At 48.8% G+C, this 19845-nt stretch overlaps 1 long non-coding RNA gene across 1 annotated transcript in view; it reads left to right on the forward strand.

Moving 5' to 3' along the window:
* LOC141584557 (uncharacterized) overlaps positions 1 to 5181 on the forward strand; it is a 68258-nt gene extending 63077 nt beyond the window's left edge. Inside the window, exon 5 of the long non-coding RNA XR_012517651.1 lies at positions 401 to 5181. This is a non-coding gene — a long non-coding RNA (uncharacterized LOC141584557). The remainder of the gene's footprint in view (positions 1 to 400) is intronic.
* Positions 5182 to 19845: the final 14664 nt, after the last annotated feature.

Raw genomic sequence — 19845 nt, forward strand, 5'->3', positions numbered from 1 at the left:
GGCTGCCGTGAAGGCTAAGGGTCAGGGTGAGGGGTTGGGGGTGCACAGAGGGTCCCCTCCCAGGTCTGGTGGAAAAACCTCAGATTGGCCTGCTTTGTGCCGGATCTTTAGCTCCGTGTGCATGAGAATGGGTCAGTGGCAGGTGGCCTCAGGGTGGGCATGAATAGCGGTAATTGTCCCTGTGTCAAAAGGATGGGCCAGGAAACAGGAATGGGACTGGAGGAGGGGTGGGGGTGGGGTGCAGCTCTCAGTGAATTAGGTCTTTTCTATAGATTCCATAAGGCTACATAATGAGCTGCTTTTTCTGCTTCCTGGTCGCTCAGCTATTGCTCTGACCTCCCAGGGGCCAGAGGAGGGGTCAGCTCTCCCCGTTTAACGTGTTCTGCCTTTGGTTACCTAGCATTGCTCTGGGAGGAAGACCCGCTTCAGGAGCAGGCTGTTGGTGTCTGCTGGAAAGGGAAGAACGTGCGCAGCCCAGCCGTCCTGCCTCCCACACCTCTGGCAAGGAGCTGCACCTTGCTGAGCCCAGTTCCCCTATCTGTAAAGTGGAGACCAGGACAATCCCAGCTCCGCAAAGGCCATTGCCAGGACTGAGGGAAATCATGCCCATGACTGCCTGGGATCAACTGAGTAAAGCACTCAATTGAAGACAACCATTAAGATTTTTCTGATTTCTGGCCAAGGCCCCAGCACAGCGTACACCTGAAGCATGTGACTAAGAGTATGACCCTGGGCAAGTACCTTCTCTCTCTTTCCCTCCCTCTCCCTCCTCACTCAGGGTAGGCGGTCTGTGTCCTCCCTGCCTCCCAGGGACAGGAGGGTTAATGAGATAATGTGAGAAGCTGGCTGCTCTGGGGAAGAAAGGTGTTATGTACATGGAAGGTGTAATTATTATCCTGTAACTACATGAATGTTTAGATTGTACCTACTCTGACAGTTCCAAGAAGCTTTGACAAGCACGTTGTCTCAAGCTGGAAACTGATCCAAGGGATGGGAACGGCTGAAAGCTTCTCTCTGTTTCCAGGAGACTCCAGAAATCCTGGAGCCTCCCAGAGGAGGCATCAGGGCCACACTCCAGGCATCAGGGCCTTTGTGGGTGCAGGGGGAGTGAGAGTCCCCTAAGGCTCCATACCCTGGATCCTCGGAAGGTCCCAGGGTAGCTGCACAGAGCATTTGAGCTGGAATGGAACTCCTACTCAAAAGAGCATAGCAATTTTGTGGCTGGCAAAGATTTTGGTGTAGGCTTTAGCAAATTGCAGTCTTACTCAGTTTGTCTTGCCCTGTTCCTGGCATCTCAGTCTCCTGCTTCCTCTGACTGTCATCACCACCAACACCATCTTTATCATCTCTTAGGAAGTAGCAAGAGGGCAGGGCCCTGGGCTGGGTGCTGGCTTTGGCTGTGTCAGGGTTTAGAATTGAAAACAGCCGTTTCCATTCTCCTTCTCAGATAGCTTCCCTCCAGAAATAGCTGCCAGAAGGCCTGGGGGGTGGGCAAAGGCAGGGGTGTGAGTCACCCTCCTGGCAGCCCTGGGGGCAGGGGAAGATCAGCTCTAAGTGAGAAAAGGAGAAAGGGTGGAAAAATAGAGTCTTAGAATGTTCTGCACCCAATCAGAAACGCAGACAGGAGATGGGGGTTAGACCCTGGATTTGCATCCTGGCTCCTCCCCTTGCCAGCCTCTTTAACTCAGTGAGCGACTTATTCTCTGAGTCTCGTGTTCCTCTTTTTGTGTGATGGTGTGATGATTAAATGAGATATCACCTAAAAAGCACCAGGGTCTGGAATGCAGTGTGCTCCATGCAAACCAGTGATTCGTTAAAACTGACTGGCAGTCCCCACACCTGCAGCCTGTACGGAGAGCCTCACAACCAGGGGAGCTGGAGGCCTGAGCACACCTCCGGGGGTCCTTCTGAGAGAAAGCTCTCGGAAGATGGGGATGCTCCTGAACTTGAGGCTGTCTCCTTTCTCCATCTTAGTCTATTGGAGCTGCTATGATAAAATACCTTAGACTCAGTGATTTATAAACAACAGGAATCTATTGCTTACAGTTCTGAAAGCTGGGAAGTCCAAGATCAAGATCAAATGATGCTGATCTACTGGTGTAGCTTTGGTGTCTGGTGAGGGCTCTTTGCTTCACAGATGGCGCCTTACTGCACAGTCTTCAGAGGGAGGAAGGGCTGAGCGAGTGCCCCCAGGCCTCTTTTCAAAGGTCAGTAATCCCATTCCTAAGGGCTCTACCCTCCTGACCCAGTCACCTCCTAAAGGCCCCACCTCCTAATACCATCACCTGGGGGTTGGGTTTCAACATGTGAATTTGGTGGGAGTACACAAACATTCAGACCACAGCACCCTCTAACAGCCAGGAGGATTTCATAGGGGCTCTACATAAATGGAGGTAGGAAAAACCAATCTCTTAAAAAAGACCTTGAACAAAGTGACTCATCGGTAGACTAGGGAATCCAGGTTTACCAAATCATGGTGATGGCAATGAAGATGGTAACAGTAATGATTCTGTACAACCTTTGACTTTTTTTTTTTTTTTTTGAGATGGAGTCTCGCTCTGTCGCCCAGGATGGAGTGCAGTAGCTGGATCCTGGCTCACTCAACCTCTGCCTCCCAGGTTCAAGCGATTCTCCTGCCTCAGCCACCTGAGTGGCTGGGAATACAGGGAATACAGGTGCTCACCATCATGCCCAGCTAATTTTTGTATTTTTAGTAGAGCTGGGGTTTCATCATATTGGCCAGGCTGGTCTCGAACTCCTGACCTTGTCATCTACCCACCTCAGCCTCCCAAAGTGCTGGGATTACAAGCGTGAGCCACCAGGCCTGGCCAACCTCTAACTTTTAATACTGTGTTTACAGGTTCCTAGTTGGGAAATTAGTAGGGTTGGATCATATAAATGTTGGGGTCCCTCTTGCAATTTCCAACTTTCTTATTCTGTAGTTCTATCTTGAAGCACACAAGAGAAGTTCTTAACTAGGGACAAGCTTACGAGGTGGATGTGCCTCCTCCAACTCTCTCATCCCTCGGAACCCCTCATCGGAGGCTAGAGCTGCTTCAGATGCCTGTGGATGGCTGAAGCTCCAGCGTGTGCCTTGCATAAGGGGATGTGGTTTTGGGGAGCTGTTCTGAGGGTATTCTGACAGGGTAAGGAAAAGAAATTACAAATCTGGGGTCATCTTGGAGCCGTGGGGGTGGGAGAGGGTGTGTGTATAAAGCATTTATTTAAAACACCCAGTGGGAAACTCGCCGGCCACTTAACAAGAGTATTTGGATGTTGGGAAAATGTGAGTCATCGAACTTCCATGATGGATGGAAACATCCCCTCCAGACGACCTAAATTCTTTTCCTATGGTTCTATTGCTCACCACACAGCCTGTGGCTCTGTATGGGGAAAGAGAGGTTCTGACATGCGTGCCCAGTCTGCCCTGCCTCCAGGAGAAGCAACCTGGCATTTCAGTGGGCTTAGGTCTCTTAGGAATGAACCACTTGTGAATGATTGGACCCTCCTAGTCTCTAAGGTTGAGAAATGAGATTCTTCACCCAGAGCGAGGACTCCCTGTGAGGCCCAGGAGAAACAGCCTGATCTCCTCAGCCATCGGCAGCAGACATCTGTTCCTGTGCCAGTCCTGGGTCTGGACAGCACATGGCCTATGGACAGGTGTCTGGAGATAGTGCTCCGTGGGTCCGGATAAGTACTTTGGAGTTGGCAGATGCTGTTTCACACTGGTGAGCTGAACTATGGGGCTTATTTTGAAGGGGAAGTGAGGTGGGAGATGGCAGAGAAGGATGAGGAAAAGGCAGAATAATTTTCCTCTGGTACCTTGTTCTCCCCGGGAAGGGAGAATGCCCACCAATGTAAACCCAGGTGTGTGATCAGCAGGATAATGGCCTCCTGGTAATGTCCGGCCCTCAATCACCAGACCCAAAGAGTATGTCATGTTACATGGCAAGAGGCAGTTAGGGTTTGCTAGTAATCAGCTGACTTAAAGAGGTATCCTGGGTCACCTTCGAGAGCCCAGTGCAATCATAAGGGAGTGTGATTGTGAGTGAAAATGGGGAGAGAGAGTCAGAGTCAGGTGACACAATGTGAAGAAGCCTAGGCTGCCACTGCGGGCTTTGAGGATGGAGGCAGAGGCCACAAGCCAAGGAATGTGGAAATAGGTTCCTGCAGGAAGGAACCCAGCTCTGCCCTCACATTGGTTTTAGCCTGGTGAGACCCATGCCAGACTTCTGGCCTACAGAAAAGGAAGAGAAGAAATGGGTGCTTTTCTGTTTTGTTTTTGAGATGGAGTTTCACTCTTGTTGCCCAGGCTGCAGTGCAATGGTGTGAACGTGGCTTACAGCTTCTGCCTCCTGGGTTCAAGCAATTCTCCTGTCTCAGCCTCTCGAGTAGCTGGGATTACAGGTGTGAACCACCATGCCCGGTTAATTTTTGTATTTTTAGTAGAGACAGGGTTTCTCCATGTTGGTCAGGCTGGTCTCGAACTCCTGATGCAGGTGATCTGCCTGCCTTGGCCTCCCAAAGTGTTGGTATTACAGGCATGAGCCACCATGCCTGACTGAAATGTGTGCTGTTTTAAGCTGCTAAAGGTGTGGCAATTTATTGCTGCCGTAATAGGAAGCAAATACAAGGGTCCTGGGACAAGGTCTCAGGAGTCAAAGAGGAAGGTCCTAGAATGCTTGTCCACGTTGCTGCTGGATCCCAGTAGTGATAGAACTCTGGCTCCTGGCCTGGCTGCCTTGATTTAAAGGTCACTGAGTCCTAGGGCCTCTGGCTGATGCCTTGGGGAGGTGGAAGGAGGAAGCCCGAGGTGGCCAAGGAGGCAGAAAAGAGGGTCGCATGCATAGCTCTGAAGTCTGCTGCTGTTTAGAATCACCCCATGGGCCCATGGTCACCTCTCCTGCCTCTCTCCTTCCAGAGGCCTCCCTGTGCCTGGAGACACCCTGCTGACCTAGTCTCTCCTTCCCATTCCATTCAAGAACCTTGAAGCATCTGCTCTGCACTGGGGGCTGTGCATCTCAGCGCGGATCCCCATGCACTGCTTGCTTCCCAGGGGCCACATGCATCTGTGGTCCTGTTGGCTGGAAGGAGACTGGGAGTTGCCTTCCATCAGTTGAAGTTAGAGGAGACCCTGCCACTGAGCAGGGAGGGAGCAGGGGACAGTGTGCCCCACAGACATCCTGGTGGAAGGTGGCTCAGGACAGTAGGGTGGGGTCAGGGCTGGGGACAGTGTGGGCTCCCCCTCCATTCCTTTCCATTCTCCTCCTGGGTGCCAGTCAGCTGGCTGGGTCTCCTGGAGCAGTGACCAAGGTCTGGGCCAGTCTCAAAAGAAAGCACGGGCAGTTGCATTAGTCTTCTCAGGCTGTTACAACAAAATATCCCAGATGAGGTGGCTGAAACCACAGAAATGTATTTCCTCACAGTTCTGGAAGCTCAAAATCCAAGATGAGTGGTGCCATCCGGGCTGGTTTCTTTTGAGGCCTCTGACCTTGCCTGCAGAGGGCCGTCTTCCTCATGCGTCTCTGCCTGGTCTGTTCCCTGTGTGCATACATCTCTGGTGTCTCGACCCGTTCTTTTAAGGACACCAGTTGTATTGGATGAGGGCTCATCAGCTTCATTCAAACTTCGTTACCACTTTAAAGACCCATCTCCAAATGCAGTCACACTTGGAAGTACTGGGGGTTAGGGCTCCGCCATATGGATGGGGGTGGGGTGGGCCAATTCAGTCCATATCAGCAGTGGGGGTTAAGAGAAGGTGCTGGGTGGAGAATCAAAGGAGAGACTTAGAGGCTGGGCCTGGGGGCAGACGCAGCCTGCAGCAGGAACAAGGGTGCCAGGCTGATAACCTGGTGTTGGGTGGAGGTTTGGGTGGTGGCTGACCATCTGGGACCCTTAGCTGGGGTGGGAAAGGACGGGTAGAGTGAGTAGTCTTGGGTGGCTGTGGGTGTCTCCTCCACCTTCACAGTTAGCACCTTTCGCATTTTCCCAAAGCTCCTCTAGGGTTTTCATTAAGACCAGAACTCACCCAGGAAGCCCACCCATGGAGCGAAGGCTTTCTCCTGGCCTAAGCAGCAGCTCCAGTTCCCCTTGCAAAGGCTGGTATCTTTGGTCTTCAGATCATTAAGGCACGGGGTTTTTGTCAACTAGGTTCTGGCCTTTGCCTTTGGAAACCAGAGGAGGGCTGGTTAGATATTTGGAGGCCACCCCAGGCAGTGGGCAATTCTAAAAGTAGCCGTAGGCCCTGTGAACCAAGCAGGAAAGAGGATAATGGCAGAGTGGGCTGCTTCAATTTCACTTCAGGCTAGCCAGGGGATGTGGGCGAGGCTGGTGCCTGCTGGCTTTGTGCGGGTGCTGCCTGGGTCTTTTAGCCACAGTTGCTTGCAGCCCTGTGAAAACAAATGATTGTGATTAGGAGGAAAAAGTGCAGAGGAGCTGGAGAGAGCCCCCACCCACCACCCACGGGAAACAGGAAAGAAACAGATGCTTGGGGCTGGCACTTGGCATTAATGGGCAGACTGTTGTCATGCTCGACTGGTTTGGCTAGTCAGCCAGAGGCCCCGGGAAATAAAGGGCCTCTCCTCACACTGGTTTTAGCCCGGTGAGACCCATGTCTCACTGGCTTGTGGAGCAGTGGAGATCTCTGAGTTTCCCTTTGTCCTTGGAGAGCCAGCTTTTGGGGAGAACAGTCGGCTCTTGGAGGTGGGGAGGGAGGCTGGGCTGAAATCTTCCTTTCCTACTCAGCAGGAGCGCCTAGGACAAATGGCCCAAGACAGCAGGGCTGGCTCCAGCCTTCCCTCCTGAGAGCTCTGCAGTGCATTTTCTGCTTTCCTTTCCTCCTCCCCAGGCCTGTATGCTGGTGTCCGCTCCCCGGCTGCCCAGCAGAAGCACCAAGTCCATGCAGCTCCCTTTTGCTTTCTCTCACTCATGCCACAAAGGCCCAAAGCAAAGTAAGGATTTTCATGCGATGGAATACAACTCAGCAATGAAAAAGCCTGAACCACTCCATTCAGCAACATGAGGCAGTGCCACAGGTAGAATGTAGAGTGGAAGAAGCTAGACAGAAAAGGGTGTGTCCTGTGCGATTCCATTTACCTGCAGTCCTAGACTAGGTAAAACGAATCTAGATGACAGAAGTCAGAGGAGTAGGAACTTGCTTGGTATCAACTTGGAAAGGTCATGAGGGCCCTCCTGGGCTGCTGGAAATCTACAGCTTGATCTGGATGGTGGGTGCATGTCTGAAAGCATCTGGAAAAATTCATCAAGTTGTCTACTGAAGATTTGTATACTTTATTTTTGTTTTATTTTATTTTTTTGAGATGGAGTCTCGTTCTGTTGCCCAGGCTGGAGTGCAGTGGTGCGCTCTTGGCTCACTGCAACCTCTGCCTCCCGGGTTCAAGCAGTTCTCCTGCCTTAGCCTCCCGAGTAGCTGGGACTACAGACATATGCCGCCATGCCTGGATAATTGTTGTATTTTTAGTAGAGATGGGGTTTCACCATGTTGGCCAGGCTGGCCTCGAACTCCTGACCTCAGGTGATCTGCCTACCTTGGCCTCCCAAAGTGCTGGGATTTTAGGCATGAGACATCATACCCGGCCAATTTGTATACTTTAATGTATATGTACTTAACCTAAATACAAAAGTGGAAAGTATACTTTCAAATACTACATCATCTTTTTTTTTTTTTTTTTTTTTTAATTAGACAGAGTCTCTCTCTGTTGCTTAGGCTGGAGTGCAGTGTCGTAAACACAACTCACTACAGTCCTGCAGGCTGAACCTCCTGGGTTCAAGGGATTCTCTCACCTTAGCCTTCTGAGTAGCTGAGACCACAGGCACAGGTACGTACCACCACACCTGGCTAATTTAAAATTTTTTTGTAGGAGCAAGGGTCTTGCCATGTTGCCCAGGCTGATCTCAGACATCCTGGGCTCAAGTGATTCTCCCGCATCAGCCTCCCCAAGTTCTGGGATTACAGATGTAAACCACTGCACCCAGCCCTCACCACCATCTTAAATTACAGGTCTTGATAATCCCCATGTGGTCATTCTTCTTGACTTCAGGATGCACAGGAGTATATTACAAAGACTGTCTTTATTGGCAACCTCTTTAAATTCACTTTAAAAAGAGTTCTGACCTTCCGAGGCAGTTCTCTTTCTGAAAGAGTGTGGGGCTTCATACTTTTCAAAGAAGTCCTTTTGTATTTCTGGATGGGGAGTTGGGCCTACAGGAGTGAATCCAAGTGTGGAACACACGAATCCTGCCTTGCAAGTAGACACTTCCTTCTCTAGTCTGGGTAGGAGATTATGGTGCAAGGAATGGAGTCAAGGATATCTTTGTTCTACTCCCTGGGTCTCTCCTGTGAGGCAGGCAGCCTGGCTTCTTGGTTATAAGAGCAGCTACTTTTGGGGGGATGATTGGGCATCTTCCAGTACCTGATCCGCTGATAATTCCCAGATTGCATCTCCTCACCAGTCTTGCTTCAGGAGCTGCTGAGCAGGTGCAAGTCATATGATGTATGGGGGTCTACACTCTGCTTCCCCTCCCCGTGTAGCCACTGGGGAGACCAACGAGTGCAGAATGAACAGGAAGCTATTGGGGTGGCCACAGAGGAGGCACAAGGGAGGCCAAGTATTTTGTTCCTGGGCATTCATTTATCCTGAGTAGCTGGCAGCCCTGTGTTTAGCAGGGAGAGGGTGAGCTCTGTCATTAGTTTAGGTTTCTCAGTAACTGACCCTCTCAGGTTGCCCTAGAGGCATTTGGAGGGCAGCTGGATGTCAGGTAAGTCCCTGCCATCTGCTTCTTGGCTGCTATTGTGGGGCAGAAGGACAGTGTAACAACTTTTTCTTCAAAGCTAGAATCCAGCTAACTCTGCCTCGGAAAAGTGCTGACACACAGCCCGGATGCGATCAGACACATTTCTTCCATTTTCTGCTGCTCTTGGTGAAAGCTACTGGTGTTTGATGAGCGGAAACAAGCCGCCCTGCTGAGATTTCCTGCCAGTGCCAAGTGTTTCTGCCAAGAGTGCTGAGCGTCCGCCATGTTGAGAAGGTGCTTTTGTGCAGTCTGGCTCGATGAGACGCGTCCCTGTAGATCAGTGGGGCCTGCGGCATCTTCTGACCATCTTATAGATGCTCCGCTAGAGCAGAGGCCGTTCATTCTCCACCCAGTGACCATGTTCAAAGGGATGTGTGTGTGTGTGTGTGTGTGTGTGTGTGTCCACATGACATGCGCATGTGTGGATACATAGACATCGTGAAACCCATGGCTTGTGTGGCAGGGGGAGAATCTGATCCTTTTAATGCTACCCTGAAGCTTTGTTTGGAAATACTTACTTTACCTGTGACACACTTTTTAGGAAAAGAAATCCCCACTTGAGCTTTATGTTTCCTCTACTTCCTGGGTTTGTTTCATTTGATTCTTAGTCAAAAGGAGATCCAACCCTGAAGAATATCACCACCACTTCCTCAATGGCATTCTTCTGTCTATAAAACAGTGTGAGTCTCTGTTGCAGCCAACAGATGCCATTGGTTATCTTTACAATTCAGTGGATCACTAAGAGACCTCCTGTGCTGCTGGGAAATAAAAACCTGCAGCTTGGGAGCCCATGGATGGGGCTGAGCACGCCCTCCCCTCCCACGTTTGGTGGCGTATTAGTAACTGGGATAATTGCACCTCTAATGATCGCAGCAACAGTAATTTCTCTGGTGCACCCAGAAGAAAAGCCTGTGATGCATTGACAAAATGACGTACCATGAAGACCGTTTCTGGGACTTCCAAGCCAGGTCTTTGCAACACTTTTCACTGCAAGCCTCTGCCCCTTCCAGATATGAGCCTGCCTGGGCCCAAACTGCTCTGAACCCCACTGCCTTTTTCTCTTTCTGCCCCCCAATTCATTTTTCTTGAACAACCATGAAGGGCTATAGTCCACAGGGCAATAGAAGGGACTCTCCATATGATTTCTCCTTTGTTCTAGCAATAGTGTATAATTTTACAATCTGCCAGGATGGCAGAGAGGAATGGGGAAGAACTTTGCCCATTGTCTTGGCATCATGGAAAATTTCCCCAGGTATCCTGATGGAACTACCCTGAAATCCAAATGAAAAGGACAAAGGCCAAGCCACACAGGAGCAGCACCACTACCAAACTTCTCAGAAGTTACCATGGATAAAATCTGGAATCCCCATTGGTTTTTCTTTTTCAAGCACAACTTTTATTAAATACCAAGAGTTGGCCACTGTTAAGACAATGGACCTGTCCAAGCATCTTGTCTAGGAATCAAGGGGAGAAAGACATTGTGGGGCCCAAGAGCAGATGAATTGCTCCCAGGAATGGAAAACAAATGAGCCGAGGTATAAATAGAAGGAAAAACAAAAGGAAGAGATTCCCTGCACAATGCAGACTATTGAACGGAAGGGGACCGTGGACAGAGGCCCAGGTTGTGGGACCAGCTGAGGAGTGGTGGGACAGGCAAGATGAGCTGTCAGCACACAACAGAGTTGAAGTGTCTTCTCCCCCACGCGTTGTGATCCATGAAAACGCTATGCTCCTCTTGTTTTCTTGCCACAAACGGTATCTGCTCTGCTGCTAGCAGCTTTGTGGCTCTGAAAGAGGCAGGGATGTCAAGGTCTGACCCACACCCTGCTGGCTCCCACTCCTGGCCTGGCTAGCATCACATGTTCACAATGGGTACAGGCTGTGACTTCCTTTCTGAGACCGGACTGCATTGAGGTCTGTGGCTAATTTCAGTGGAACATATGGACTCCTGTGTAACTTGACCTCATTGTTCCTGTTTATAATGGAGGCGGCAGGAGCATGACAATGGTCCTGGCCATCCCCGCCCCCCAGGAGGCGCGGTTGAGGGTATTCCTTTCTCTCTGGAATACATGATCATCTTGCCCTCGGGGCATATTCACTAAAGTCATTATGGGGAGACAGGTCTGTGGACAATGAAGAGCTCTGGTGTGCAGGGAGGAACTTCTTCCACCTGCAGCGACCAAGACTCAGTCCTCTTGTGCTGCACTGGAGGAGGCCATGGGCAAGATTTGGGTGGGAAGGGAACAGTCTCTGCCTCCCTGTCCCCATCTCTCCACCACCACCAAGACTGGCCTTGCTGCCCATTGGCAGAGTTCCTGGATGACCTCTTCTTGTGGTGACGGTGGCTGTGGGACTCTTGTTCTTCAGAACTTACACAGTTAACTTTCAGTCTCCTTGGAGAGACCCAGCCTGGAAGAGGAGTTCTGCACTGGGAGAAAAGGTCCAGGCCTCCCACCAAAAACCACAATCATCGAATGTCTGAGATGGAAGAAACCGTAGACAGCTCCTGACTCCAGTATCTTGTTTCAAATGAATAAACAAGGCCTTGAGAGGAGGGTAAGTGGCCAGTCTGTGATCACACAGATAGTGTCAGAATCTGGATTAGGTCAAGATCTCCCTTCTGGAGCACCATATAAATCCTGAGGTGACATAGGGACAGTTGTTGAGGATACTGGCATCAAACTGGGCCTGTTTGTAATGTGGACAGAGACAAATGTTTGCCTCTTGCTTGTATGCACACAAAATGACAAATGACTTTTTCTTTTCTCCCTTCTCTTTTCTTTTTTTGAGATGATGTCTCACTCTGTCGCCCAGGCTGGAGTGCAGTGGCATGATTTTGGCTCACTGCAACCTCTGCCTCCTGGGTTCAAGTGATTCTCCTGCCTCAGCCTCCCGAGTAGCCAGGATTAGAAGTACCTGCCACTATGCCCGGCTAATCTTTGCATTTTTTAGTAGAGATGAGGTTTTACCATGTTGGCCAGGCTGGTCTCGAACCCCCGACATCAAATGGTCTGCCCACCTCGGCCTCCCAAAATGCTGGGAGGGCTCACAGGAGTGAGCCACCATGCCTAGCCTCTTTTCTTCTTTTAAAGAAATAACTCTCCATCCAGGGAGAAAAGACCTAGCCTCAGAGGGTCAGACTGGAACTTGCCAAAATTAGGGCAAGCTTATCCAAGGGCAGCGTTATATCACCCACCTAATTCTTATTGTCTCTGTAGGGCTGCAGCTAATACCTATTATTAGGGCTTTCTTTTTTCCCTAATGGGACTAATTTTCTCCCTGGGTTCGAATGAGTTTCTTTTAATAGAATGCAAACCCTTTCTCTGTAGGCCTCGTGCTGCCTCGAGCAGGAGCCTTAGTATGCAGTGGTTCTCGTTGATCCTCCTGGGTATTACAGTTCCCTCTTCACAGAGGGGGGCCCCAGGGCCCAGAGAGGTGAATTACTGGAGGTCACAGACTAGAAAGGAGCAGTGTCAAAATGCAAGCCCTAGTGTGCTGACTCTGCAACCCAGGTGCTCTCTGTGACATCACTTTGTGGACCTCTGCCTTGGACTGTGGAGGGATGGTGAAGCCAGGCAGGGGCACAAGAGGGACCTGAAGGATGGAGTCCTAGAACTCCCAGACATCAATGCCAAATGGCAACCTGGGAGTAACCTGCTGTAGGACCCAGCTTCCCTTTAACTCTGGGCCAGCCCCTGTGTGTCTTCCTGGTCCCCTTGTGATTCCCTCCCACCTCTGCCTGTTCCCCCATATGTTGTTCCTCCGTCTCAGCCTCAGATCTGCTCTCAGAAGAAAACAACTTTCTCTTATAACCAAATGGGTTAGGTTTGGTTCAGCAAGCTTATTATTCCAGCTCATCTCCAAGGGACCCAGCCCTGGGTCTTTAAACACACATATACACCCCCAAAATGGCATCTCTCTAGGGGAAAAAGAAAAGGAAACAGCAGCTTTGGAAGCAAATTTTACTAATTCCTACTCCATTGGAGAAGAAGCAAGAAGTTTCCTATGTCCAGAGAATGAGAAATTGCATTTTAGGAAAACAGAGTGAGAAATAAAGGGATCGCAGGGCAGCGTGGGTAAAGGAGTGGGTGTCGAGAAAAGGAGAAGATCGCAGAAATGTGTGTTGCGGGGAGGGTAGCCGCGGTCGGATGGGGATAAATGGAGAAAGTCCAGCACATTTTTACGTCTGCTGAGATTAAATCAGCATGTGTGATTGTGAGTGGGGAGAGGACTGGACCCAGAGCAAATGTTTACACATTTTCCTTGGGAAAATGGTGGATATGAATGGGACATCTTAGTCGTGAGTCACAAGAAAGAAAACCTGAGAGAAATCCCATCGAAGTCAAGAGCAGCTGGGTCCTACAGCTGGCATCGTTTTTTTGGTTAGAAGTTAATCGAAATGTTGGCTCGAGCTCTGCGTGGAAACAAAGCATTGGAAAGCCGGTCTCGCTTGGGGCCCGGGCTGGCTGCCGCTTAGCTCGTGTGTAGGAACAGTGTGGGGCTGAGGAGGCAGGTGTGAATGGCGTCCCGGAGGTGAGTGCAGACACAACATCCACACATAGAGGCTGACTTCCAAAACCCTTCCTTTTTTAAATTGGTAGAATGCTTTGAAGTTTTCAAAATGCTTGTACATCATAAAAACCTCTCCCTCTAGCCAGGGCAAGTGCAAGAATGGGCCTTTTGCAGAAGAGAAAACTGGGGCTCCAGGCAGGTGGAGTGACACCCAGGTTATATAAAGCTAGGACACGGTGGGACCAGGGAACTGGTAGATTTCAAATCGACTTTACTTTAGCCTAATACAGATTTTCCCCTGGAGTGGGGACTACAGGTCTCCTTTCCTGGGGAATGGATACCTAAACAGAATCAAGCTTCTGTTTACAAAGAAGAAGGGGACAGATGATGTTGAATGAATAGTCAACAGATGCCCATTGCATGCTCAGTTATTTCCGTACTGAGAGGCCTTCAGCTTGTTTCTGGTTTTTCGCTGTGCACACACACTGGAAGAAGTAGCCCTGCAATGTATTACTGCTCTTGGATGCGTTTATTCTTTAGATTTTCCAGAGTGGGACTGCCGGTACCAAGGGCATGTCAATTTTAAGTTTTAATATGTACTGCCTGATTCTTGCCAAAAATGTTGTGGCATCCACATTCCCTGGCAATGGGTGGGAAGACCAGTCTCCCCACATCCTTTCTGGCTTCCAGTTTATTTTCCATTGTACTCTGCCACCATCCTTTTGGGAAGCTTTTACTGATTGCCGAGCAGGCATCTTTAGAGTGGCCCAATGAGTTGGTATTAGTTAATTACCTTCAGAGACTTGACTCCTAAAAGACATCTGTTCTTAAACAACAATTTAAGCCAATCTGGAATTGACAGATTTTGCCAAGCAACTACCACAATCTCTGGAATTTGGGTTTTGATCCGTGCTCTGCTGCTTAGGTGGCTTTTCCCCCTCACGTTGTTGATGCGCACACTATAATGTGTCTTGTACTCACTCTGTGTATTAAGTGGTGCTAAGCTTCCCTTTGTCACACTCCCCATATTTCTTGACTTTATCCCTAGAATATCTTGAAAGGTTTCCGTGTGTGTGTGTGTGTGTGTGTGTGTGTGTGTGTGTGTGTGTTGTTTTCAGTTTAGTTTTGCTTTTGGTTTTTGCCTTTGACCAATTCAGAGACATGTGCTAGGAATCAGCCATGCTGGTCACTTCTCACCCACAGCAGCTGCTCTTTAATAGTTATTGCTTGATGTTGGAGGAATTAGCTGGAGAGAGAAGCTGAGGTGTAGGGATGTCTGCTTTGCCAATTCAAAGCCTATTTTGCAGGTAATGGTTGAGGGGCGTTTTCAGTGTGATGATATAGCTTCTACGTATCATTATGCCATGAGCTATATGCTCCATGTGGCAAATGAGAATGACGACTGCCTGGTAAACCACGGACATCTAACTTGCAACACAATTCTCAGATAGCCTTTGCCTCAGTGCTAAATCCTGTATTTGTATGCTATGGTAACAGTGGGTTTCTTTCTTCATCAATAACTCTCTTGTTCTTGGGGTCTGTTCTTAAATACAGAAAACATTACATTCTCTGGAATCCCTTTAAGAATTTGAATTGCTCGGGCGCGGTGGCTCATGCCTGTAATCCCAGCACTTTGGGAGGCCGAGGTGGGTGGATCACGAGGTCAAGAGATCGAGACCATCCTGGTCAACGTGGTGAAACCCCGTCTCTACTAAAAACACAAAAAATTAGCTGGGTATGGTGGCGTGTGCCTGTAATCCCAGCTACTCAGGAGAATTGCCTGAACCCAGGAGGCGGAGGTTGTGGTGAGCCGAGATTGTGCCATTGCACACTCCAGCCTGGGTAACAAGAGCGAAACTCCGTTTCAAAAAAAAAAAAAAAAAAAAAAAAAAAAGAATTTGAATTGCTTTTAGTGATCTATTGCATTGCATCATGACCACAGTTAATGTATTATATATTTCAAAATTGCTGAAAGAATAGATTTTTAACATTCTCACCCCCAAAAAAGTGATAAATTTGTAAGGTGACAGATATATTAATTAGCTTTGTGGAATCTTTCTACAACGTGTGCAATGTATAGGTTTCTACAATGTATAGACCAAAGTATCATGTTGAATACCATAAATATACATAATTTCTTGTCAGTTAAAAATAAATTTAAAAAATTTCACATACAGAGCATAGATTTAAAAACTAATCTGAGTAAAGTGTTTAAGAAATTTCTGATATTATTTGCATGACTATTATTTCCTAGTGTTCATTCTTTGAGAATTGGATGTAAATACGTCATCAGTTGGAAATTTGCATCTGCATGAGCATAGATTACAGTGTTATAAACATTTTGAGTTTAACAATTCCAGTAGAACAGATTTTTTTTTTTAAGTATGCATGCTTGTGCCTTTGATTCATTCTTCCTCTTTTCAGTGGTTTCACATTTCAGTGGTTCACTTCATGAACTTGAGTGTCTTGTATTTTATACACAAATCAGATTGGTGTAATTTAAATACTTTGTAAATTAAATACTTTCAACATATATTTATTGAGTTTCTCCACTGTTTGAAGCACTAAACAGCTTAGAATGAATCACAGGCACAGGGCTTTAAAAATCTTAATAGGGGCAGGGTATGGTGGCTCATGTCTGTAATACCAGCACTTTGGGAGGCTGAGGTGGGTGGATCACCTGAGGTCAGGAGTTCAAAACCAGCCTGGCCAACATGGTGAAACCCCATCTCTACTAAAAATACAAAAAATTAGCCAGGGGTGGTGGCAGGTGCCTGTAGTTCTGGCTACTTAGGAGACTGAGGCAGGAGAATAGCTTGAACCCCAGAGGCAGAGGTTGCCGTGAGCCAAGATTGCGCCGTTGCATTCCAGCCTGGGTGACAAGACCAAAACTCGGTCTCAAAAAAAAAAAAAAAATCTTAGTAGGCTAACTCCGGGCACACTGCCTAAGAGTTAGCCCTGCTCTGCAAGGAGCAGCTAAAAATAAATAATAAATAAATAAAAACTGAAAAACTGTAGTAGACCAATACTTATTTTATGCAACTTGGAAGGTGGGTGAGAAATGGTGGATTCTGGGTTTGAATCTTGCCTCCAACTGCGTGACCGTGGACAAAGTACTTTTTTTTTCCTTCTGTGCTTTGGGTTTCCTTATATGTTAAATGGCAGTGATGATTATACTCACCCCATTGGGTTTTGTGAGGATTAAAGGAGAAAACCCACACAAAGTACTTAGAAGAATCTAGCCTATAGTAAGTGCATAATATTAATGCATATATTAGGTTGGTGCAAAAGTAATTGCATCTTAGAGGAGAAGGTAAATTTGCAAGCATTTCTTTCTTTTGTCTCCATAGTGCTAGTTGCTGGGGAGGAAAGGGGCTCAGGCAAGAAGGCATGGTAGAGCCCGGAGAGCTGTAGTGGTCTACACTGAAAATGTAGACCAAAGAGGGATGTTAGAGTGTACGTGTTATAAAGGGTCAAGAAATGAGAAGATCCAGCAATGACAAAGAACTGGTTCAGGAGGAGTGAGGAGGTGGGCTACTGGCGGGGTAGGAGGCTGAGGTTGAAGGGTCTGCACGAGGCTCGAGGTCTCAGAGGGGAGGCAGAACCGTGTAATGTGGTCCAGCTGTGGTTGCTATCCTATGGGACAAAGGTCATCAGTGTGGAGGAGGGCATAGAAGAGGGCGGTCAGGGAGCTGGACAGGTCATTGACATGAAGGTTGAGGTCACCAAGGATGATGACAGGGGAAAGAGGGGAAATGCAATCCAGAAACCGGCAGAGACCTGGGGAAGGCAGTGTGTCGGGATGGTAGGGACTTGACTGGCATGACCAAATGGATGGATATGCTCCTGCTTCCCCTGCGTGTGGAAAACACTGGGAGAAGGCGAGGCAGGAAGGGGGTGGGGGAGGCAGGAAGAGGCAGTATGTTGACTCACCTGCACAGGTTTGCATTAAGGTGAGAGGAAAATGAAGACTTAAATAAACCGTGGAGAGAGTTTCCCCAGGATTCTGTGGGAGAGACCCCCTAAGGAAGAGTGGGATTTTAGGAAGAGCTGGTTAGAAATGAGGAGTGCGGGGTGGGGGAGGGATTTACACACAAGCAGTGTAGGCTGGGGAGCCGAGACTTAGGAAAGGAAGCAGTGGTTTCAAGGAATCTCTCCTTGCAGAGTCTGTGGCTCTGCCATGGCAAGAAAGAATAGTAAAAAAGAAAGAGGAAATAAATCTACTCAATTATTTTCCTCCAAAGAGGAGAGGAACATTTTGTTCCCTGGTGGTCTGAGCAGCTGCCCCTCTCTCCTGCTTGGCCGCCATTGCTGGCAGGGTCGCCAGCCGGCTCCTGGAGGGCAGAACCCACATGCATGTGGTGCTGTTATCCTGCCCTCCCAGACACGCAGCTGAGACCTACCTGCTGCAGGACATTCTGTGGTTTCTGCTAATGCTGAAGAGAGCGGCATGGCTAATTCATTCCTGGCACCTCTGAGAACATGAGCTCATCATATCATTAAAGGAATAAGAATAAACAGGAACAGGGGAGCTGCTCAGGAGTTGGGAAACCTCTGGCCCTCTATGCCTCCCACACATCTTTGGAGAGACAAAGGGGCCAGAACAGCCCACAGTTTCTGGCTGCTGCCCCTGGCAGCCTCTCTGTCTCCATCGCCGGCTCTGGGGCGCAGCTTCTCCACAGCATGTGAACCCTGCCAGTCTTCCTCATGCATCTGTGGGTACCACCCGAATCTCCACGCCTGTGATGGTGTCCAGGGGCCTTTCACCCAAGATAAAATCATTCTTCCTGATCTTGGATTTTCACCCTTTGCATTTCCTCGTCCTCTTACCCTGGATCCATGTTAACTCTTGCTCATCAACAATCCGGTCAAGAAAATTTCTCTCTGGTGTACTGTTGGCTTTTTCTCATCTCAGTCATCTGCCTTCTTCCACCTGCCTGGAATGTCCTCTTCCTTCTCTCTCTGAAAGGATGCCAGCAAATACGTCATCCATTGCTAGAGGATCATCTTCTGGTCCCTTAATTTGACTCTCCCTTTGCTTCAGTCTCTCTGTTGATTCCCCTCCCTTGCCTTTAATTTTTGTACCTTCCTATGCCTCCATGTTTCTGGATTTGTGAGTCCTGTATGTGCCGGTAGGGGGATGCAACCTTCATCCCAGGTTGCTTTGTTAGTGAAGCATTCTTCCTATTAAGTAAATCAAGCTATATAAAATTTCAACTTGGCCTTATGCCAAGTGGCTCACGCCTATAATCCCAGCACTTTGGGAGGACTAGGAGGCCGGATCACTTGAGCCCAGGAGTTCAAGATCAGCCTGGTGACGTGGCGAAACCCCGTCTCTACTAAAATAGAAAAATTTAGCTGGGCATGGTGGTGCACACTTGTGATCCCAGTTACTCAGGAGGCCGAGGCATGAGAATTGCTTGAACCCGGGGGGCGGAAGTTGCAGTGAGCCAATATCACATCACTGCATTCCAGCCTGGGCAACAGAGTGAGGCTCTGTCTCAATAAAATAAATAAAAAATTCCAACTCGCCCCACTCCCAACATTGCATATCTTTCTGCTTTGCTTTATGTATGTTCTTAGCATTTTCTTCTTACATTACTTAATATGCAGTGGGGCCCTTTAATAGCATACCCCACAATAACTTCAGCAAAGAGGAAATGTGATTGGTGGCTGGCTCCTGCTCTCTGTAGCATGTTCACCCCGATATTTCATTCATCTCACAGAATCCCACACTTTACATTGCTGAGGTTTTTGGACCCTACTATAGAATTATGTGAATCTTCTATGTATTTTCACAAATCTGTTTATTATTGTCTGTCTCCTTCATTGGCATGTAGCCTCCATGAAGACGAGGATTTTTGTCATTTAGTTGGTGCCCTGTGTCCAAAACAGTTCCTGCACTCCTAGGCACTCAGTGGGTGTTTCCTGGATGGACGGATGCGCGCATCCACCCCACCCCAAAGCCAAGGCCCTCACACCTGCTATTCTTAGTCTTTGCCCAAGGGGCCCTTTCTGAGGGTCAATAGGACTAGTAAATTTGGCTGACTCACTGGTTGGCTGACTTTGGTGTATAAAGAGATTAAAGCCCCAAGAGTAACCCCTCTGGGGAAAAACCCGGCCCAGCTTTCTTTCAGGGCAGCTGCTCCTCTGAGAAGGAAACCCAGTGCCACTAGAGTGAGGCTGTGTCCTGGGACAAGCTTCCTGATTGAGGGAGAGCCATCAGACCTGCCTGGGAGGGGATGTGGCTTTGGCTTTTCAGGAAGCCCTTCTTGCTCAGGCCTGGGTCTTGGCAGAGCAGGGCTGGGCAACCCTGGGAAGCAAGTGCGCTGCAGGGTCTGGGGAGGGAGGGGAGGGAGCAGAATGAGCAGGGTCGGGGTGGGAGCCAGATGGGGCTCATTATTCAGTGGTCCAGGCTTAATTGGGGATCAGGGTGGAGCAAGGAATAGACAGAGAACCAGACGAGGGCCTGGCACCGTACTTTTGTGTGAATGAGGAAAAGGGGCTGCTCTGAGCAGA

The sequence above is a fragment of the Saimiri boliviensis genome, chromosome 5, assembly GCF_048565385.1.
Source record: "Saimiri boliviensis isolate mSaiBol1 chromosome 5, mSaiBol1.pri, whole genome shotgun sequence".
Lineage (NCBI taxonomy): Eukaryota > Metazoa > Chordata > Mammalia > Primates > Cebidae > Saimiri > Saimiri boliviensis.